General features: G+C 35.0%; 1 protein-coding gene across 16 annotated transcripts in view; it reads left to right on the top strand.

Annotated features, from left to right (window-relative positions):
• The window catches only part of Sox6 (SRY-box transcription factor 6), a 538,528-nt gene that overhangs the window by 178,192 nt on the left and 336,013 nt on the right, over positions 1-24,323 (top strand). The window contains exon 1 of one of the 16 annotated variants that reach the window (XM_048360349.1): positions 3,971-4,885. The exons of the other annotated variants lie outside the window; for them this stretch is intronic. The gene's annotated coding sequence lies outside the window, so the exon portion shown is untranslated. Of the gene's footprint in view, positions 1-3,970; positions 4,886-24,323 lie in introns of those variants that run through there. 16 annotated transcript variants of the gene reach the window in all.

The raw sequence follows: 24,323 nt of genomic DNA, 5'->3' as shown, positions 1-24,323 counted from the left end.
TGGGGTCAAGGTTGATGAAACTGCATTAGTGACCTTAAATCTGAGACATATAAGATGAGCAGGAAATATTTCAGTAAACAGATGACACAAGGGGGAGTAGTGTTTAAGATAATCTTAAGTTGGGAAGGGACTTTCAATTACTAGGAACAGAAAGATACCATCTTTTCTAGGCAAGGAGGACTAGAGAACAATCCACAGAGAAGAGTTAGAGAAGAGCAAGTCGTACTTTATGGGTGCAGGCAAACAAGATTAGAAAGATGGTGTGGAATCAGATTATTGAGGAGGATCAGGATGTAGCTCAGTGGCAAAGTGCTTGCCTAGCAAGTGCAATGTCCTGGGTTTGATCCCTAGTACCAAGACAAAAAAAAAAAAAAAAAAAAGAAAAGAGGAGGATCCAGCTATTACCTACATTATATGGGGGAAATAACAAAGTTTTTAAAGCAAACTTAGAATCTGGGAAATAAAATTTGTGAAATTACATTTAGTGAACTTCTTCAATTCTTTATATTGTCCTACTTCCCAAATTGCATGCAAAATCACATGCTTGAGAAAAAAAAAACACCCTCCAGAAGTATTCCTCATGATCCATATGCATACCAATACATGCTCTCTTTCTATGAGTTTTAAATTTTCCTGAATATGGCTTTGAAGTGAGGCCAGAAGCTTGAGAGCCATACTCAAGGGTTTGATGCAAAGAACAATATGACTGCAGATAGCACAGATCTCTGAACATAAGAAAGTGGCTTCAGGCAATTCAACAGTAAAAAAAACACCATGAAACTATCCTCTTAGTTTGAATGAGTATTAGCTAGTAGCAGAGGAAGTGAGAGAGGAAAAAAAAAAAACCTGAAAAATTTTAATTAAATAATGTTTTACATATTTTTCTCCTTTGGACTCAATTCAATCACAAATGAAATAGCAGTTGCCTGGGATTTCCATGGCATTAATTAATTGAAAAGAGCAAAATATGAATCTGAACAAGGAATTTATTTATTATGCCCTTCTTTCCTTTAAGCATCCTTAAAACTCAGGGTCTCTTGTGATCAGAAGAGTTTGCATTTCTAAGACTTGTATATATCCAATTTAAAGTAGATTAAAATAGTCTCCCAAACAGTAAAAGGAAGGTATTTGTTTTAATTTATTTTTTGTTACTGAAAAGTTTTTAAGTGGTGAAGATAAGTCTTGAAAATAATGATACTGCTGAGAGAAAAGTACACTTAAAGAGCATTTTTGCTTGTTTTTCAAGGATAAAATGCACCTTGGAAAACAATTTACAGGAATGACTTAGACTTATTCTGATATTGCAAAATATAGTGCACCTGTTATTAAAAAGTAGTGCCCATTATTTTTAACCCCTGACAGTGAGAGGCAGAAAAAAAAAGAAATAAAGAAAAGAAGGTAGCAATAGTTGAATCAGCTAAAGTGACAGACCAAAATGTCAGGTTTTAGAGGAAATTACAATTGAGTAAATTGAATATCAATTGGAAATAGGAACAAACATATCCTAAATTCTAGTCCTGATTCTGCCGTAGATGAATTCTGTGACTAAGTTTCCTTTACTCCACCTCAAATCTGTACCAGCACTATAATATTGTTGTTACTAATAATATCACTATTTAAAAGACTGAGAGTTTAAAATGTGTTAACACGTGGTGCCTTTTTATTCTTTGGTTCTTTATCCTTTTTAAAATTAGTGTTCTGATAAATGAAGAAATAGGAAAGTGATCTGTATTTCTGAAATTGTTTATGCTTTTTTTTTTTTTTTTGGCCAGTCCTGGGCCTTGGACTCAGGGCCTGAGCACTGTCCCTGGCTTCTTTTTGCTCAAGGCTAGCACTCTGCCACTTGAGCCACAGCGCCACTTCTGGCCATTTTTCTGTATATGTGGTGCTGGGGAATCGAACCCAGGGCCTCATGTATATGAGGCGAGCTCTCTTGACACTAGGCCATATCCCCAGTCTATGCTTTATTTTTTAATGAAAATGTCCTCTGGGATCTGCTGTCTTGTTCTCTGTTATCGTCCCTACTAATTGTACCTAAGACTCAACTGGACAATTCCAAAGAGAGATATACATAGATCAGAAAGACAAAATTTTGCTATATGTTTCTTTCTGATATTTTACTTTGCTTTGGGAACTGCCATTCATTTCTTTTATTTTTCATTTATGCATTATGGTGGTTACATGGTAATAGCTAAATTTGCCTAAAGCATTTAATTCTATCTTAAAAGTTAAGAAGATACATTTCATTTATAACCATGCTTTTGAAAAATTTCTCCATTTTAGCAGTTTATTTCACCCTTTCTCCAGAGTTGTTTAAATATTTTTTACCCTAAGAATGAGAGTGTCAGAATTATTGAAAGCAAGATAGAAATAATCATATGTAGTTCATGCTATAAGCTTTCTGTTGATATTGACTGCCTTTAAAATAGGATCTCTAACTTGAGCAGTTTTAGCACTTATTTCAAATGAATTTACTGTGCAACAATTTCTCATATGCTTTATTTTGTAAATCTCTATTCTTGGAGCAATACAAGCTATTTGCGAAAGGGCTCTTTGAAAAAACAATGAGTTAATCTCTCTATTACACATTTATGTATTTCTTAGATTTGTAGATGCCCTTTTATAGAATTACTATTCTTTTTACAATTGAGCTATGCATTCAGATTTCCTAAATAGTTTATTTGAAAACTATAGAATATAGAAAATAATAAAACTACCTGTAATTATTTATTATTAGACAAATCTGTTAACGTTTTAGTGTAGTGTATGTATACTTGATGTTAAATCACATACAGTTTTATCTCCTGATTTTTCCAATTATTTTCCTACCAGTTTGTCTTGAAGGCTTAGAGTTATCAATATGGGCATCCAATTTCTAAGCTGTTCCTTGAGTTGAGAGTCTGTTAAGTCCATTTATCTCAACATTGATTGTCCTTCAAATGGAAGGGTTTTTGAATTATTGTAATTCCTCTCTTTGTTATTGTTTCTAGACTTCATGTTGTTATTTTTTTATCATTAATTTTTTGGTTTTAGCAAGATCAATCTTCTTCCCATACTCTTATAGGTTATTACTGCTACTTAATTGTAATGTTTTTAAATTAGATAAAAATGAAGGGGAAAAAGCAACATTAAACTCTTTTTGTTGTATATTACTAAGTATGTGCATTTACATAAGTTATATACATTTCAGTCATTGGATTATTTTCTTTTAGATTGCAAAGAAGCATTATTGCACACTCAGTACATGCTAGGCACTGTGCTGAGAACTTTGTGTCTATATGTTTATTCATGAAGCATTCTAAAAAGGTAGACTTTTGTGCAGATGAAATCACGTAGAATCACTAAAGTTGAGTAGCTTGCCCAAGATATGACTGGTCAAGGATAGAAGCAGAATTTGAACCCAGATGCTCTCCTCAAAGAAACAAAAGTGGTGCCGTTATGTTTAAGTAAGAGTAAATAGATTCAGAGATCAAGACTTCTCTTTTAAGAAAATAAATAAGCTTTAGTGTATTGCCTTGAGACATGTCTTTTGGATTTTGTTTCTTTTCTGATTTTTGTCACAGTGATCTATTGCAGGGATGTCGCTGTAGAAGGAATCTGGAGAATGTGTTAGAAGTGTGGCAGAGTCTAAGGATCTCAATATTCAGGCCAAGTTAATCCTAAAAGAAGTAACCTCAAAATTTACCAAGGAAGGAATAATTCAGGTTATGGATGATAGAATTATTATTACATTTTTATGACATATTTTAATATCAAAGAGTACAAATTTATAAAAATATTAATAGATAATTAGTCAAAACACCACTGTTGTGGCCTTGGTTTTTCTTTTCTTTTCTTTTTTTTTTTCCTTGTCCTGAACCTTGAGCCTGGGATCTGGGCTCTGTCCCTAAGCTCCTTTTGTTTAAGGCTAGCATTCTACCAATTGAGCTACAGCACCACTTCCAACTTTTTCTGGGATTAATTGGAGATAAGAGTCTCACGAACTTTCCTTGCTACTGCTGGCTTTGAGCTGTGATCCTCAGATCTCAGCCTTTGAGTAGCTAAGATTACAGGTGTGAGCCACTGGCGCCCAGATGACTGTAGTGGTCTTAGTGTCCATAGCTATGTTCCAAAGGAAAACAGGTTTTAATCTCAATGTATATTTGTAATTATATATGAAATGTAGGGGGCAATGTCAAGCAATAAAGAGCCTCATTTCTAAGTGAAGACATTAATGTTGGTCCAGAGCTAGTCATTAAAGTTAGTCAGCTTAGGTTGAAATTCTCTTTCATTACTAGAACAGCCTTGGCAACTCAGTTTCTAAGGTCCTAGCTTCTTATATGTCAATTGGGGAAAATGACAACAAAACCTCCATAAGAGCACCTATTTTTTTTTTTTCTAGTTTTATTTTTAAGATTAAATGGTTAATGGTTGTAAAACATTAAAGTTTGTTGTGCAATAACTTCAATTTAGGTCTATTTCTTGGACCGAGGGAGAGTAAAATCTAAAATTGAGGTATTTTTATTCAGAAGGAACACAAGTTTGAGGTGAAGTATCAAATACTGTAACTCCTCCATGTTGTGAGATTTTTCTTTGCCTTCTGAAAATGTGAATGCTACACCAGGCAAATTGGGGAGCCACACATTTCTGTTCAACAGCTGACGGTAGTGAGCATCCCTTGTCCATTGCTATTTTATTATTGAAAGACAGTGGCAAATAGCAATTTTCTCTCCCCACCCTTACTGTGGTATGCATGTGCAAGACAAAGATAAAGGCTATGCTTCCTTCGTGGAAGGGTGTGGAGGTAGAGGATGATTTCAATTAGAAATAATGACAGCAATAGAAGCTTCCAATGAAGAAACAGTGGCCACCAGAAGACAAAGAGAAGTTTGTTTCTGAAGTAGAGGTATTTTATTATAAATATTTAGATTTTTCTTTGTGTATACAGGTTAGAGACAGGTTGCTATTTATGAATAGATGTGATAGTGTGACAAAGATGTTCTCTGGGTGTTTTGATGGTAGTTAGGAGGGAAGTAGCCCTGGGATAGCTAGAGAAGCTGTAATGAGTAAAGTAAAAATGAAATACATTGGTGGGCAAAGAGTTTGCTTTCTAATAGTTTTGTTTCTCTTTTATAATGATTATCTGTAAGACTTAGTTTACTATAACATTGGTTTATACTTTTGATTAATACTGTTGACTTAGAAAAAAATGGTACCACATTTTGATTAGCATTTGTTCTTTGTCTAGTTAATGTATAACCTAGTGTCACCTTTAAGTGATTTTATGTGCAAATATTTATTTAAAAATTTGTATGCCTGTGTATGTATGTGTGTATGCCTGTGTGTGTGCCTGTGTATGTATGTATGGTTTGTTTGTGGGTTGGTAGTAGGGGTAGGAGAGAAGGTGGAATTTTGAGGAGATAGAAAGTCTGTGCACTTGATGTGAGTACTGTTGATCAGAACTGAAAAATAAAAAGTTGCAAGAATGTTTCTCATACAGTGGGAAATTCCCATGAAGAGTATATATAAATATAATATGAAGTATTATATTTAATATATAATTTAACAATAAACTTTCTAGAAATGGTAGAAAAAAGATATGATTTTAAAACGTGAAGCACAGATAAAGGGAAACTATTTTTTCAACATGTTTTTAAACAGTGTCCAATAGGGATAACGTTTTAACAGAACAGGCTGGCTGGGCCATTTATAGATTACAACATTTTTAATTTCTTCAGTGTTACAAAGTGTTGATTTTGATAAAGAATTTGTTGATGCAATATCAGTTTCTCCACTTGGAGAATTGCTCTGAGGTGATTAGTGAGGCTGAGGACTAGCAGCCAAAATTCAAAAAAAAATTTGTACCAGTTTTTATTCAATAGCTGAAGGTTACTAATTTTCCTGAGCTCTTCAGTATCAAAGATGTTAAATCTTTTCTTTCTTATTTTTTGCCATTAAATTTTTTGGTTTCATGTCATTACTACCTTTATTTATGGCTAAATATATATTAATTTAGAAGACATTCTTACCTGTATTAACTTTGTCAACTGGAATTCCTTGCTTTTTTTTTTTTTTGTCTTTTCTTTTTTTGTACTGGGAATCGAACCCAGGACATTGCACTTGCTAGGCAAGCGCTTTGCCACTGAGCTACATCCCAGCCCTAACATTTTTAAAAGTAAATTTTACTACTATTTTAAAGCTAGAGAATCTAAGTTTTAAAAAATATGCTTTAGTTTGAAGTTGAGGAATCTAAACATTGACTGGCTCAGGATCACATCTTTAGGAATCAGGGCCAGGACTTTTTGTTGTTTTTTTTTTTTAGCAATCCCTACTTTTTCTTGGTATATTGATCTGTCTTGGCGTATTTCTTTTTATTGTCCTTTGTATTACCATTTTTCAATAGTCTTATTATAGTATATGTCCTTATCTACTCATCGATGGACACAAGTCAAGATGTTTGATTAAATTAAGCATCACTTGCAGCTTGATAGAATTAGTATATGTTAGGGGCTTCCTCATTTCCAATAAAGATTCCAATTGGACAAAATATACAAATGCATTTATAAGATGTGATTTTTTTTTTTTTTGGCCACTCCTGGGGACTGGACTCAGGGCCTGAGCACTGTCCCTGGCTTCTTCTTGCTCAAGGCTAACACTCTGCCACTTGAGCCACAGCGCCCCTTCTGGCCATTTTCTGTATATGTGGTGCTGGGGAATCGAACCCAGGGCCTCATGTATATGAGGCAGGCACTCTTGCCACTAGGCCATATCCCCAGCCCCTATAAGATGTGATTTTTTAAAAAAAAATACTACCACTGAAAATCTGTTCTGTTAATAAGAAGTTAGTATGCTATTTTCTTTTGCTTTAATCCATAATTATGCATTTGTTGTTGTTAAACAGTTGTTAGTATGAGTTTGAGAAAAGGGAAAAAATATAAACTTTCTTGTTTTTTTCTATTTCTGATAAGAGTAATTGTGGTATTGGAGAAAATCAGAAAATATAAAAAGAAACTGAAAACAAATTACATTAATGGCTTGCAGAGATACTTCAAAATACACCAACATGCCATTGAAGTTTTTCTACTTAGTTACACACTTATTTTTTTAAAAGACAAGTGGAGCATACTGCTTTACTATGAAAAAAGTAACAGATATTGCATACTATAAATTTAGTAATGCATCTAAAATAAGAAAAAGAAAACTTCTTTCCCTTGTCCAGATACAACCATTAAGAAGATATATGAACTTCTATGCCAGGTGCTAATGGCTCATAACTTGAATCCTAGCTACTCATGAGGCTGAGATCTGAGGATAGAGGTTTGAAGCCAGACCAGGCAGGAAAGTCCATGAGACTCTTCTATTAACCATCAAGGAGGCCAGAAGTAAAGCTATGGTTCAAGTGATATGTTAGCCCTGAGCCTTGGGACAGCACCCACACCCTAAGTTCAAGCCCCAGGGCCACCACAAACAGAATAAACAGCAGCAACAAAGAAAAAATAGGATTACAAATAGTACAAGTGTTTTGTATTCTGCTGTTTTATTTAAGTAGTACATCATTTACATTTTCCATTATTTATTTTTGTGTATCATTATTTTGACAATTTCATACTACTCTATTTGCAGAAACTTCATAGTTTAGTTGACCATCTCTAGTTAGTTATTTCTAGCTTTCCATTATTATTACCAATGTTACAGCAAATACATCTCTGTTTCTACACACACTTACGACTAATTTTTTATTTTAAACGATTATAAATGAGTTGTTTGTTGTTCTTTTAAAAACATATTTGATTAGTAATGCTCTTTAGAAAGTTGATCTAGTTACTCTTACCAGCAATGCAGGAGAACACTATGCTTTCTGCCACATATGTACTAACATTTGTTATTTATATTTTGTTGTTGTTGATATTGGGGCTTGAGCTCTGGGCCTGGGCGCTGTCTCTGAGCTCTTCACCTCAAGGCTAGCACTCTACCACATTGAACCATAGTGCCACTTCCAGTTTTCTGGTGGTTCATTGGAGATAAGTGTCTCATGGAAAAATGAGGGAGGAGGTAACAAATTGGGTAGGAAATGTACTCACTGCCTTATGTATGAAACTGTAACTCCTCTGTACATCACTTTATCAATAAAGAAATGGGGGGAAAAAAAAAGAGTCTCATGGACTGCCCAGGCTGGCTTTGAACCGTGGTGATTCTTTGATCTTGGCCTCCTGAATAGCAGCAACATTACAGGCGTGAGCCACCAGTGCCCAGCTGTTATTTACATTTTTAGCATGAATTGTATTTATTTGATTAGCAGTGAAAAGGAATATTTGTTCACTTTCATGATTTCATTTCTTTTTTTTTTTAAATGCATCTCTTGTTCGTATCCTTTGAGAGAAAGCATAGATCTTAAAGTCAAACTGTCAATGACAGGGCTTGATCTTGGCTTTGCTATCACTACTTCATAAAGCATATTATTGGATGTTTACTTTATCACTTGGTGTCTCAGATTCCTTATTTGTAAAATGGGGACTAAAATATTACTTATGATAGTAGATTACTGCAAAAATGATGAATCAATGAATGAATATATGTATCAACACATACATATGTATGGATATGTATATATCATATAAAAGTATATCTAGAGATAAACACCTACATACATATATACATACACAAGATATATACATATGATATATAGTGTGTGTACACGTATACCCATACATACATGAATATATGATACTGAGCTCTTCAGTATCAAAAGATGTTTCTTCATTAAAAATTTACAGGGCTGGGGATATGGCCTAGCGGCAAGAGTGCCTGCCTCGGATACACGAGGCCCTAGGTTCGATTCCCCAGCACCACATATACAGAAAACGGCCAGAAGCAGCGCTGTGGCTCAAGTGGCAGAGTGCTAGCCTTGAGCCGGAAGAAGCCAGGGACAGTGCTCAGGCCCTGAGTCCAAGGCCCAGGACTGGCAAAAAAAAAAAAAAAACAAACAAAAAATTTACAAATTATGTATATATATGCAAATATACAAATTATGTATAATATTTAGACTATCCCAGTACAAAATAAAGTACATCATTCTCTTATTTTAATGGTCCACCAATTATTATTGATTGGTAAGAACTATACATATAATGCTGACTTTCCCCAATTTTATCTTTTTTTTTTTTTTAGATGAGATCTTGCTATATTGCTCAGGCTGCCTTTCAATTCCTGGTTTCTGTTTCTCCCACAGCCCCCTGAGAAACTGAACAGCAATCACATATTACCTTGCCCAGTTCTATTTCATACACTTTTAAAATCAAATTTATCTCATTGAATCTAAAGTTTTATTTGTCTTCTTTAGATTTTTGTCTTTTGTGTCATTTGGAAGTGCCTTTCCCACATATGTAGCATTATATCATTGTTTTACTTATTAAAAAATCATTTGGCAGTACTTGAATTTGAGCTCAGGGTCTTGTGATCTCCAGCCAGACACTCTACCACTTGAGTCACCCCTAGCTGTTTTTTGCTGTAGTCATTTTGGGATATGATCTCCAATTTCTCTGGCCAGCCTGGACTGCAATCCTGTGATTTATCTTTGCAATGTGGTATAGTTATTACTAATGCACTTTAAAAAGTGTAATCAAATGCCAATATCCTCAATCAATACGTGACTAAAATTTGACTTTGTAAAATGAAAGTCTCTTCTTAGATCACATTGTGAGACTTTATGTTTCTTGAAGAATACCATCTCTTAATATTTTCCTCTTTTTTGTTTCTTTTTTTTTCCCTAGCCTTCACTTCTCTGATTCTTTCACTTCCCTTCTCTTCTCTTTCCTTTCTTCCTTTTCTTCTTCATGTCAGGATTAGGTCAGTAAGTATTAAAGAGAGAATGGTTACTTCTAACATTTAGAATGTACAGTGGATTTAACTCATTTTAAACAATTGTTGGGGATTTAAGTTGATCTGTGCTAGGAGTATTGAGTGTACTTGTGGGCCAGGATGATTAGGGATGATCTCAGTGGATGATTTTTCCCCCCAAATGCTTCAAATAACAGAGAAAGGGAAGCATGCAGATATCTGAGGACGAAGAAGCAGCAGCCCTTAGAAAGGTTCTGAGGTAGAAATGTGCCTGGCATTTCAAAGAACAGGTAAGAGACCAGAGAGGCTACAGAAAAGGGGAAAACAATAGGAATTGAAGCCAGAAAATAACAGGGACTAGGTTAAGTAGAAAAATCATAGGTCATTGTAAAGATTTTGGCTTTTACTCTTCTTTGACGAGAGTAATTGGAACATTTTGAACAAAGCAGTATGTGAGCTGATTTACATTTAAAATAGATCACTTTATTGTTGCTAGGAATAACTTATAAAAAGCACGTGAAAGAATGGAAAGGGTGATACCTGAGAGGCTATTACAATAATCTAAGTGAGAAGCTTTGGCATCTTGGAGTAGCAATGTGGTAAGAAGTGGTTATATTATAATTAAATATCGACTGAAGAAATAAAAGGACTTTCTAAATGATTGAATTTGAAAGGAGGGAAAGAAGGAGGGTGGGATAGAGAGAAAGGGAAGAAGAGAGGGAGGAAGAATGAGGAAAAGAGGGAAAGGAACAGGGTGGGAAAGAGGGAGAGGAAGATGGAGAGAAAAAGGGACAAGGGAAGGGAGAGATAAAGAGAGAGGGAAAGGGAAAGACTGCAGGATTCTGGGCTTAGAAACTAAGGATGGAATTGCTATTTAGCAATTTGGAAAGACTTTAAAAGAATAGATTTTAGAAGGAAAATTGTGAGCTGAGTTTTGAATATGTTAAATTTTAGGTGTAATTTAATGTAGTACCTACATTCCCACAAGGAAATGTAGAGGAAGCATTAAAGTGCAGGTGGTTGGAGATAAAAATTTATAAGTCTATGAGAGTATAAGAATAGGAACATAGCCCAGTAGTCCCTCAGTATCTACTGGGGATATCCCTATAAATACCAAAATGTGCAGATATGCTTTTCTTATGTAAAATTGTATTTGCTTATAACATACACACACATATATATCCTCCTGTATATTTTAAATAATCTCAAGTTTACTTTTAATATCTAAAACAATGAAAATGTCATACAAATAGTTGATATTCTGTTTTGTTTGCACAGAAAATGACAAGAAAAATATCTGTTATGTTAACTACAGATGCAATCATGGTAGATATAACTACGTTTTCAATCCATAGTTGTTTGAATCAGTAGATGCAGAATATAGACCAACCAAACTTCTGGCTCTCAATGACTTATTTGTTCTATTCTAAAGAGCTTTTTCCTTATGATAATGTAAAAATATAAATTATATTCAATCCTGAGTGATGGAAATGTAAATTAATTTTCTTGTCAAGCTTTTCATCAGCTGGAAGTATTACAGTCATATCCAGTTAGAAAAATCAAGTAATTCAAATGCATTAAATTTGAGGGAATTTATTACATAGACATCAGAAGCAAAAGAGGAAGTTAAAATTATCTGATGTGATAACTATATGGAGCAACTACCAGCAATAGGGCTAAAAAATATAATGAAAGAAACTAGGAGTTTTAGAAAGCTTTTGATTGGAGCTTGGATTTTTTGTGGGGGAGGCTTATGTCGTGTAACTTATGCTCAGATCACTCAGGACAACGTTGGCATGGCTTATGCTCTAATCACTGAGAGTATCTTGGCCAGCCGGTGCTGGTACCTCTGAAGGGCTTTGGCAGCTGGTATTGAGGGCACTGAAAGGAACCATCAGTAGGGTGAATGTAAAATGGTATAGCCATGTCTTTTACTGCTGCAAGAATGATGCTAGGAGCTAGAAAAAGGAAGTCTTTTCTTTCTTGCCCCAACCCATTACTCTCACTGACATAGTCTAACAGGAATTCAGCTATCAATACAGCCTGGGAAATATGGTTATCCTAGCATCACAGAGGAGATACAGAAGGGTGAGGTAGGAGTTGAGTAATAGTAAATAACTGACATATGTACTGGGAATGTTAAGCCATAAAAAGAGAATTCATTCCAATGAAGTATTTAGTAGAATACTTTATAGTTGAATTCACTATGCTTTGGTTTATTGATGTAAATAGGACACAATATTTGTTGTGGAAGAAAATAATTGATGAAAGAATGATTTGATTTATAAAAGCTTATACTTTCTGCCACAGAGTTGATTAATTTATTCATACAACAAATATTTATTAGGCACCTATCACATACTAGGGAAAATGATTCTTTTTTTAAGGGCAATCAAAGGAAAAGATTTTATTATAGAAAGTAAAAAGTAAAATGAGCTTCCAACAGCGGAAAAGAGTGACAAGTAGGCATTATTTGACTTTTGCTTATTTGAAAAATACAATTTCTACAAGTTTCATATATATGTGTGTGTGTATATATATCATACACTTACCAACAATCATAGGCAAAGAGTGCTGACAGAAATGGTGTTTGTTTTGTCTCAAAGTCAACAAATTATAGCATTACATTGTTACGGCTAGATAACCAGTTACTGAATGCACATGATATGCACATGACTATCAATAATAAACAGTGTATTTACCATATTAAGTTTTTTTTTCCAGTCCAGGGCCTGAACACTGTCCCTGAGCCTCTCTGTGCTCAAGGCTAGTGCTCTACCACTTGAGCCACAGTGCTATTTCTGGCTTTTTCTACTTACGTGGTGCTGAGGAATCGAACCTGGGGCTTCATGCATGCTAGGCAAGCACTCTACCACTAAGACACATTCCCAGCCCCCCATATTATGTGTGTGTGTGTGTGTGTGTGTGTGTGTGTGTGTGTGTGTGTGTAGTACAAAACTGTGGGTGGAGTAAAACCAAATTGTGGTTGCAAGGCTATATAAAGCAAGTGGGAGAAAATTCTGGATATGAGAAGTATATCTGATAAAGTCTGATTCAAAGGCATTCTGAATCTGTCTATAACTTTGCCTTGGGGAACATGATTCTTGCAGCTAAAATATCTCAGCAAAATGTGTGTCCAGTCCTCATTGAGTTTGATAGTTGAGGAAACACACAACGCATGAAACTGTAACCGCTCTCTGTATTAGTTTGACAATAAAAAAATGACAAGTAAAAAGTGTATAAGTGCTATAGATAAACAGAAGTATAAAGTAAGATAAAGGGAACTGATCATGCACAGAAATTTAATTATTTAAAATTTTTAAATTTTATACCTTTATTTTAAAGGTGATGAATTGGAGAGAGGGGATTACATAAGTAAGTAATAAGTAATGAGTGCATTTCGTTTTAAATACTGTTGCACCTCCCTGATTTTCTTCCACTTACATCTCCTTATGCCCCTTCCCCCTAAGTTGTATAGTTCATTTCCAACATAGTGACTAGTATTGTTACATTAGTTTAACCTTTGTCCCGCAGTTTGTGTGATTCCCTTTCCCTTCCACAGATCTCATATATATATATATATATATATATATATATATATATATATATATATATATATCACCAAGGGTATAGAAAACTAAAACAGAAAAAATAGAAATAAATGCACAGGATATAATAAGTACCTCTTGTTTCCAATTCTTGAAGTTCATTTTGATCCACTTCATTATATATGATCCTATGCACTTAGCAATTGGGCTATTGTGATCCCCTGATAAAAATATCATAGGGCTAGGAATGTGGCCTAGTGGTAGAGTGCTTGCCTAGAATGCATGAAGCCCTGGATTCTATTCCTCAGTACCACATATACGGAAAAAAAACAGGAAGTGGTGCTGTGGCTCAAGTAGTAGAGTGCTAGCCTTAAGCAAAAAGAAGCCAGGGGCAGTTCTCAGGCCCTGAATTCAAATCCAATGACTGGCAAAAAAAAAAAAAGAATATCATAGACATATTCTAGTTATTACAAATGCGGGAAGCAATGCAACCAACTTTTCTTTGGGCCTGACTTGCTTCGCTTAATATAATTTTTTCCAGGTCTTTCCATTTCCTTACAAATGGGGCAATGTCATTCTTCTGATGGAAATAATTTAAAATATAATTAATATAGTACAACTCTTTGGGAAAATGGAATTTGAGTAGACTTGAGTAAGATAATGGAGTTATCTATATGAGGGAAAATATTTATCTTCCCTTTGGTAATAGCCATCCTATGGTTATGAGGTGGCTTCTCATTGTTTTGATTTGCATTTGTCTAATGAAAAATATCTTGAAAAATTTTCCATGTTTATTGCTATCTGCAGACTATGTTTGGAAAAATATCTATGTAGGTCCTTTGCTTATGGTTGAATTGGTTCATTTTCTGTGGCTGTTTAATGGTAGCAGTTCTCTATAGCATCTACATATTAAACCTTTATTAGTGATAGGATTTGCACATTTTCTCTCATTCTATTGATTGTCTTTACATTCTCTTGATAATGTCCTTTCAGTTTAGCTTATCTGTTGTTTTTCTTAAATAGCTTGTTCTTTTCTGTCATATTGAATTATTAATTACAGATCGAAAGCCAAACAATATCCCCTATGTTTTTTTAAGATTATTTTTTATTTAATCTCAAGTTAATTTATAATCTAGTGTAAGAATTAAATTTTGTTTTTTTAAATTTGTGGACACTCATTTTAAGCATCACTTGCAGAAAGACATATCTTGATTTTTAAAATTTGAACTTTTTTTATATATCTTGATATTGGGAAAAATTAGCTAGAGAGTTTTTGTTTAGAGCAATTATCTAATGTCAGTGCTCTTACTCTTACGTCTTTATGGCCTGCTACAGTTGGTAACATGTAATAAAAGTTCTAGTCAGTGAAGAACTATTTTATGTCTAATGAAATAACACAGTTTTAGGTTTAATACTTTCTAGGAAAGTAACTTTTATGAAATGCACATGATGTTTGTGTATATGCACTTCCTAAATATGCTAGATAATAACTATTTAATATCAATATTTAGTGTACTGGAAATTTTGTCTCTATGACCTTTCACTCATAACTTATTATCTATAAGTTTCTAGCATTTTTTTCATTTTATTCTGTGATGTATCTTATCTAGAGATTGGCATTAAGACCTATAGTCTAAGGATATTTATAATTGCTAAAAAGAGTTATCTGAGATAAATCTCACTTCCTAGTGCTTTCTTTTGCTTCATACTTTGGGTACAAATTGTTGTTGGTAGTTCAAGAATACATGCTTTGCTTCATGCCCCAAGGGAGAAATTATGGCTGCATTCTATGTCATAACTTTGTGAATGGCTTGGGATACCAGTAGCATCATTAGATACCCGAATAGAAATAGTTTCTTCTAGTCTATCATCAATCTAGAACAGGTGTGTGAGAGAGAGAGAATATGTTGTGCTTTCCTTTGCTCTTATTTTCCTGGGTTTTGTCTTGTGAGGAATGGAGGATGAAGGTCCATTTAGGCTGTGAGTGATAATGAACAGTACTGCACTTCAAATAAGAAACTCTGCTTTCTATTTCAGAAATAAAATCAATCCAATCTCCCTCCTCCCCCCAAATCACATAGATGCAAAATGTGCTTCAGCAAAATTTAAGCTATACCTTAGACCTAAGCCTGAGGAATTAGATTCAGATTTCCTTTCTATTACATTTGAATAAACTTCATTATGGATGAACTATTCTAGCAAATATCTGATGACCAGAACATCTATAGAACAGACATCTTTATAAGAGTTGCTAAATATTTAAATTTCTTCTGGCTCAGTATGGCTCATTCACTTTGATGAAGGCTTATAGGTGTTTTGATAGTTTATGCTACTACACTTTGTTCTGTGATTTCTGTATTTGGGTTGCAGATTTATATCCTGACACTGTGTTAGGTCCAAAAAAATGTAACGAAAATACCAGAACTGAGAATATAGCTCAGTGGTAGAGCTCATTCCTACCATGTTCAAGGCACTGGGTTGAATCCCCAAGGCTAAAAAACAAAAGAACAAACAAGATTGTAATATTTTAAATTGTGATACTACTATCCACTGCAAATCTTTCTGTGTTTAATAGTGATTCCTTTTAAATAGGATATTTTCTTACAACATATGCACAAAGCAGAAAGACAGTAATTACGTAGGTCACAGGGAATTTGTGCTCTAACAGTCATTGGAAAAGCATGATCTTTAGACCTGAGTATAAATCTGAATTCTGCAATTTGCTGACAATATTCTTTCTTAATATCAGTTTCTTGTTTGCAAACTGAATATAGCATTGCCTATACCTATTATGAACTTTGAAAAGTTGAAGTTCTTTGCTTCTTTTTCCAACCTTAGTTTATTTTTACAGTGAAAAGCATTTCTTTATGTGTGATTTGTTTCAGTTGTATGTGGATAATTTTATAATTTGCTCCTTTTTCAGATGTTAGGAGGTAAGAAGAATAGGGAGTCCTTTCTAACGAGTCCTTAGCAGCTGATTAAACACTGTATGGGAGAACTGGGAAATCGGAAAGATGGCAAATGAAATCCTGGCAAAGAGAATAGTCTAATCCCAAAGGACATTTTCAACAATAGCCTGGGCCCTATGCCTAGTACTTAGAGCAGCCTAGGGTAAGAGACTCCTGCCTCTCACAGTATCATTTCCAGAATCTTATTCCTTAATGCTTGGCTTTATTAACAAAGTCGTGACCACTTGTTTGGTACTGCATATGGTTGATTGTGATTTCCAGCTGCCCTTTGGGTTAAAGTGTAAACAACGAGTAGATTGTTATGTTCTCCTATGAAGCTTAAAGCTGTGATCTCATGTCTGTGCCACATATGTCTGCAACCAGAAATATATCCTTTTCCTGATCTCATGGAAGAGAAACAGCACTGTGTCTGAAAAAGAGTCTGAATTCATTAGTCTTAGGGCTTTTTACTTTTCTTTCTTTCTTTTTTTTGTTATTGAAAGCAAAAGAACAAAATCAAGGCATAAAAGTCAAGAACATCATCAATAGGATATCAACATGACACCAAACAGCATAATATATTGCTAGATGAGCATGTAACCTAGTGACTGAAATTTCTGTATTTTTGGCATTTTGCAGATGACAAATGCAGGCAACAATAAAACGTCCTACATTCATATAGAAACCCCTAGAGCACTGGATTTGAAATATGAACACCATTTGGCTGAGTGACTGAGGAATACCCATCAACACAACTGATTCCTAAACTTTGCCCTGACTGCTAATATGCTGGTTAAATAGCATCTAAATTTTTTATTGTACTATGTTGATGAGGAATGTTGTTTTTGTTGTTATTGTTTTATGTTTCTACTGTTGATAGGAATTCAAAATAAAACCCTCAGATTCTGAGTTCTCTAGAAGAGGAAATCTGGAAGTGGCACTGTTTGGCACTCTACAAGTGGTAGAGTGCTAGCCTTCAGTACAAAGAGGCTCAGGGACAGTGCCCATGCTCTGAGTTCAAGTCCCACAACTGACAAGAAAAAATAGAAGAGGAATTCTATTTATGATAGGGACAATTTTGTCTGTCTGTCTGCCTGCCTGCCTGTCTATCTAATATTTGTTACTTATTCTTCGTGAGGATGCTGTGGTAGTACTATTTTGATTGTACAGATGAGGAAAGTGAAGCTTAAAGGACCTGAATAACATTCCAAGGACACAGAGGCTGGATTTATTTCTAGAATTATCTCACTCTGAAGTCTTGATATTCCTGCTATGTCACACTGTTTCTGCCTCTAACTGAATCTAGCTCTGGGATCCGTGGTAATTTTGTGTAAGAATACTAAGAACCGATTTCAGTACTTTACAGTTATGTGGTATTTTATAGCCTATGTGTTCTATCAGATTACCTTGTGAAGCAATCAGGATAACTATTGTATCTATTTTGTAGTTGGGTAAAATAAATCCAGAGAAGATATGTAAACAATGTATTAATAATAGAACTAGAACAGTTTTGTCTTTAGTTTAACATTCTTATTTAATCTCTGACACTTTGCTAAGGTGGACTTTTCAGTGCAGAGCAAAACAACTTCCTAAGTACAGCTCAAGCTATGTACAGCTAGGTTCGTAGGTAGAATCTTAGGTAGAATCGTAACGTAGGTAGAGTCTTTTTTTTTTTTTTTTTTGCCAGTCCTGGGGCTTGGACTCAGGGCTTGAGCACTGTCTGGCTTCTTTTTGCTCAAGGCTAGCACTCTAACTCTTGATCCATAGCCTTTTCTGTTTATGTGGTGCTGAGGAATTGAACCCAGGGCTTTGTGCATGCTAGGCATGCACTCTACCACTAAGCCACATTCCTAGCCACCACATGCAAGTCTTGACCCACTCAGTTATATTTTGGAAACATTCATTTGGGAGGGACTTTGTCTGCAAGTCCTGACACTGTTTCCAAGGAAAGAATATTAAGAATATATTGTTATATTTTAAGTGTAACAAGTTCCAGTGGGAGCCTTTTAGGCTAGCATTATGTTTTTTTTTTTTTACTTTTTTGTTGTTATCAAAGGGGTTTCAATTCAACATGCCAATTTACGAATATAATAGATCTTTATCAATGTCACCCCTTCCATCAATCCTAGCCCCACCCATCTCCTCAAGTTACCTGGTTCCATTTTCACATATGAACACTGAGCATTGTGACTGAATTCACCTACCATTCCTTTTGGCTTTGAAGCTATTAAAAATTACCTGTTTCAATTGAATAGAGAAATTTGAGGAGGAAGAAAGTAAAATTTCTGCATAGCTAATTGGTTTAGCAATGAAATATGGTAGTAACATTCTATACTTTCTAAATATTTGTGCAAAACAAACAAACAAAAAAACCAACAACCCTATAACGTTGGAAACTAGGCAGCACTGCGAGACATGGTGATATAGTGGTACATTGAGAAATCTTGGGTTTTAGTACTGTGTCTGCAATGAGTTAGCGATGGAACCTCAGACATATGTCTACTTTTTTTTGATTAGTCTTCATCTAAAAAGAAAGTGGAATTAGATACCTTTTAAGGGTATTTAAAAAAATTCTCAACTCTTTCAAATCTTATCTGTTGATCACAATTAGAGGAAAATTAAGTGATGAACAATGTGGTTCCAACAGAGGTAGAGAAAGAGGCAGTGATTTACTGTTGAGGAACTGATATTTATTAATTGAAGTTCCTAAGGTGTTCATAAACTAGTACTAGATCAGTCTGTATTTCTTGTTTCTACCACTTACAATCCATTTAAATACAGGAATTTATTTAATCATCTGTGTCAGTTTCTATACTCAAAATTCAGAGTTAGTCTCTATTCAGATAAAAACTTTTCCTGAGTACTAAGTCTTATACTACATGCTAGGGCCAGAGGGGACCTGGAAGTTTCCCTCTACCCATGCAATTTGCAATTCTACCCTTTTTGCTAACAGTGGAACTATACAATCTTAGAGTTGGAAAAACTCTTGGAAGCAGTTTAATTTGGACATAGAAAGCCCAGTGTTGTATCCCTAGAATTTAGAAGAGTCTTATTTATATTCATTTATATCTATTTTTATTGAATGAAAAGAACAGAGCGAAAATAATATTTGTATTAGGAAGAACTTATCTGGGACCTTATATTCACATGTTAGCCAAGGCTTATAGACAAGCTCGATGAGCAGATATGTGTACAGGGATATTTGCTGTGGCCATTATCACTCTGGCTACTTCTGCAATGAATTTTTTTTTTTTTTTTTTTTTGGCCAGTCCTGGGCCTTGGACTCAGGGCCTGAGCACTGTCCCTGGCTTCTTTTTGCTCAAGGCTAGCACTCTGACACTTGAGCCACAGCACCGCTTCTGGCCGTTTTCTGTATATGTGGTGCTGGGGAATCGAACCTAGGGCCTCGTGTATCTGAGGCAGGCACTCTTGCCACTAGGCTATATCCCCAGCCCTGCAATGAATTTTTTAATTTTCTTTTCTTTCATATAAATGATGAAAGTTTTATGTGTTAGTTCTGAGAAAGATGATGTGTTTATTGATTTTTGCTCCTCGTTACCCCCAAATTATGGAACTTGGAAGCAGAAAATTCTTTACTTCATGTAAACATAGAATTCAGCAGCCATTAAAATTTGTTTTTTTTTTTTCCTTTTCAGACTCTAGCTCCCTCCTTTCTCCATTTCCAGTTACACATACAATACAGTATACAATCCTTTAGCACAACTATACTAATTTTATTGGCTTCTGGAAATTTATTCTGCTCTATGTGGGAAAATTGCTTTTTTTCCCAGTGCTATAGAATCCTTAGGTTTTTAATTTTTTGGCTCTTAAAAATTTTTTTTTTCCTGAATAGAGTCATGAAGTTTGTTTTCACGTGTCTGTGACATCACTGTGGTTGTACTTTCACAGGGTCCAGAGGGGGAGAAATGAAGGTAAGGAATTATGGAAATAAAAAGTTTCTTGGATAAGAGGTCCTTTTTTCATTACTTGTTGCTATACCTCCAAAGGAGAAGATGTGAAAGTTTCTTACAAAGCAGAGAAATATGAATCCTGTCCTAATGTTCAATCACTGTCTACTTTGTAATTGCTGCTACTTTTCCCACTGCAAAATAATGTTTTACTTTTCTTCCAGACAAACCACATTAGAAAAGGGGAGAGAGCAGAGCACTAGTGGCACCTCCTAGCTACTCAGGAGGCTGAGATCTGAAGATTGTGTTTCAAAGCCAGCTCAGGCAGGAAATTCCTTGAGATCCATCTCTAATTAACGACGAAAAGTCAGGAGTGGAGCTATGGCTCAAGTGGTAGAATACTAGCCTTGCACTAAAAAGCTTAGGGACAGTACCCAGACCCCCTCCCTTCCCCACGCACACCAAAATTCACCCCCCAAAAGAAAACCCAAGACAGAGTTTTGTTTTCAGAGAGCCTAGATTTTATTTTATTTTTGGATTCTCCACTTTCTAGTTAAATATCTGTGAGATGTTCTTTTTGCTACACCTCATTTGTAGAGACTGATTTTGTTGACATGATACTAGTACTGTTATCACCAAATTGCTATATGAATAGAAGCAACAATCTGCAAGATAAGGCCTTGTGAATTATAAATTGTGAAGTTTATGCAGGCAAAAATCATATCTTCATTATCTATCATCTCTAAGCTTTTAGGAATTTCTTGTTGCTTTGTAAAAGTGGGAATGTATCTTGTTTTTTTCTCCATGACTTTTGCACAGCAATATTAAGTTTAAGAGATTTGGGCATCAACATTATTTTCCAAGTTTTTCTCAGTATCTTCAACTAGCCACTTCTCTGAAAACCTAACAGCTGTTGTATGTCAGTCCAGAGGAGATTGCATTTTGTTGGTTCAGGATTACATGATTTGGGTGTAGAATTTCACTGTCTTTGCTAACAATGGTTGCTTGCTCTGAGGTATGCTATATAATTTGTGTATTAGTGAGAGGAAGTTGACATGAATGCTTGACAAATCATAGAAGTTTGAACAAAAATGGCATACTTGGCACACTCTAATTTTTTAAAAAAGAGGAATGTGTCCTGACTTTTCTTTTCTTATTTTCTGAACTTTTGTATCTCTTGCTCAGATTTTATACTCTATGTAGAAATAGTCTTATTTTATTTTTAAGTTATCTTTAAGTAGTTGTACAAAAGGGTTTCAATTCAACATGTCAGTTTGTGAGCACAGAGCATCTTGGTCAATCTCTTTTAATCACTTTACCCTATCGCTTCCAATCATGTTTTTCTTTTTCATACCTCCTTCCATGTTTATAGCAGAAATAATAGGCATTTTTCATTCATTTTGAAGGTGTGAGCATCATTTAATCTTGAAAAATCATGTATTGGATGAGTGTTATAGAGTAGCTGAAGGAATGCTGACAGGAGTGAGACTGTATGAGTTAGTTGTGTGAACTCAGACAAATGATTGTTTTTATTCTAGTTTTCTCCCTAAAATGGGATATCACATCATTGGATGTTGAGAGAATTGAACTCAAACATTTTATACATATATTCATGCGTATTTAATATGTTACTATTGTTTAAGACTTTCTATTATTAAAGCATATCAACACCTTATTTATTGTCTTTTTTTTCTTGCATAGGAGTCTACCAGTATCTTGTAGGCTACAAACTATTATGACAAAATTCTTATTCTCTCCTAGAAGCTAAGTTTAGAGTAAGATGCTTCTGTAGTGTAGATTACTGGAAGAACTGCTGTGGGATATTTCCACAGTCAGTGTTGGCTGACTGAGGACATAGAACACACAGATAGATAGAAGAGGAAGGAAACAAATACAAATCTACATTGATTGAGCTAAATGTTATGCAAATAATTGCAATAGCAATGAAATGAGGGAGTGATATTTTCCCTAGAGGCTCTGAGGAGATAAGTTATTATCTCATCCTTCAGGGAGAATCTGGCCCTAGAGAGATGAATTAAAGGAATAGGGAACAAGAATGTTCACATCAAAGTATAGTGGAAAGGGGCAGCCAAATAGACAGGGATGAATCTCTTGTATGGTCTGTTACTATCTGTGTAACCTTAAGAAATATCTCAAAGCTTCAGTTTTCTCTTCTGTACAATGCAGAAAATGATGTTTGCCTATATAATGAAGCTGGGTCAATTTCTGGCCCATGGTTAACATTTAGTAAGTGATATCATTTGGGGCACAATATGACAGTTACGAGGACAGGATTTAGAGTTAGGATTGAGCTGAAACTCTTCTCTCTTATTTATTAGTTTTATAACCATAGTCAAGTCACTTAGTAATTCCTAAGGTTTGCTTGGTCATCCCAAAATAGATATTAGATTCACTGTGGAGTTGTTTTGAGGTTTAATGAGGTACTATGAAGCAAAGGTAATGGGCTTACAGATAGTATGTATTCAACACCAATAATCATTATTTTGTTGTTTTTTTAATTAGTATAGCAGCTCTCCTTTTCCCCAACTATTTGCTTTGTGATTATTCATATTCTTTCTTCCTTCTTTCCTGCTACTCTGTTTTTTAATTTACATTCTTTCAACTGTGATTATCAGTGAAAACTGGAGAATCTGAAAGCAGAGACTTGTTGGAATCTGGAGGTATAGTAGTTGATAAGTATGTTCTATACAACACCAAGGACTAAATAAGGATAAATGACAAGAACAGAACAGAAATACACACACACACACACACACACACACACACACACACAGATAATCTCTTGGATGAGTTGTTCTTACCAAGGATACTTAGGGATTTTTTTTTTTTCTCAAGTGAATTTTAGATCAGACTACTTTCTTGGTTAAATTTCTTTGGCAGTTTGCTATTTTCCAGAGTATACAATCTAAACTACTTCAAGTTATATTTTAAATCCTTTCCAATTTGTTGTCTGCTGGTCTTAATAGATTTTTGTCCTGCTACTTTCCACCAATACTCTACCTTCTAACTACGTCAAAATTCCTTTTCTTAGACTGCATATTTTTTAGCCTTTGCACATCTTGTTATATCCATTTCTCTTATTTCCACCAGACAAACTTCTACTCACCATTCAGGAGCCAGCTAAATGGGACTTGTAATGCCTCTGATCCCTTCAAGGTGATTTATTTGCTCTGTAGTCAGAGAATCCATGATACGTCTCTCCAACACTTGTACTTCGGAGGCTGGGAATATGGCCTAGTGGTAAAGTGCTCACTTCGTATACATGAAGCCCTGGGTTCAATTCCTCAGTACCACATATATAGAAAAAAGCCGGAAGTGGCGCTATGGCTCAAGAGGCAGAGTGCTAGCCTTGAGCAAAAAAAAAAATCCAGGGACAGTGCTCAGGCCCTGAGTACACACCCCAGGACTGGCAACAAAAACAAAACAAATAAACACTTGTACTTTGTCAGAGTAGTACTCTCCTGTGATGCTGAAAAGTGGCAGCCAGATCAGCTGTTCATCAGTTGCATAATCATGTGATTAAAAACCTGCTATTCCATAGTTCACTGTGTTGCTAATCTATGATATTTTGTAGTTTGTGTATTTTGGGGTGCAGTGTTTGAGTTTGAACTCAAAGCCTTATAGTGGCTAGGCACTTGCTCTACTACTGAACCATGCCCCCAGAATCTCTTGCTTTCATTATCCTTCTTTTTTTGCATATCATATTCTTTCCTTTTTATTTTATTTGTAAATGTATTGTTATTGTAGAGCTGATATACAGAGGGGTATAGTTCCATGAATCTGGTAATGAGTAATGTGTACAATTCTTTTTGAACCATGTCTCCCCTTCCATCTCCAGATTTCCCCTCTCATCCCCACTCACAAGATATCCAGTTCATTTCCCACATAGTGTCTAGTATCACTATTGTATTTGTTCATCAGTGTTCTACCTTTTATGTGCCCTTCTGTACCTTCCAAATACAAACAATCTAACAAGAGAACAGGAAAAGAAAACAACAACAGCGACAATGGCAACTAGAAAGGTATCTTGTTTCCTTTTCTTGGAGTTCATTTCATAGAATATTATTTTATATGATCATCTG

The sequence above is a fragment of the Perognathus longimembris genome, chromosome 13 (assembly GCF_023159225.1).
Source record: "Perognathus longimembris pacificus isolate PPM17 chromosome 13, ASM2315922v1, whole genome shotgun sequence".
Lineage (NCBI taxonomy): Eukaryota > Metazoa > Chordata > Mammalia > Rodentia > Heteromyidae > Perognathus > Perognathus longimembris.
The sequence above is the reverse complement of the archived record's forward strand: the minus strand, read 5'-3'. Positions and strand labels throughout refer to the sequence as shown.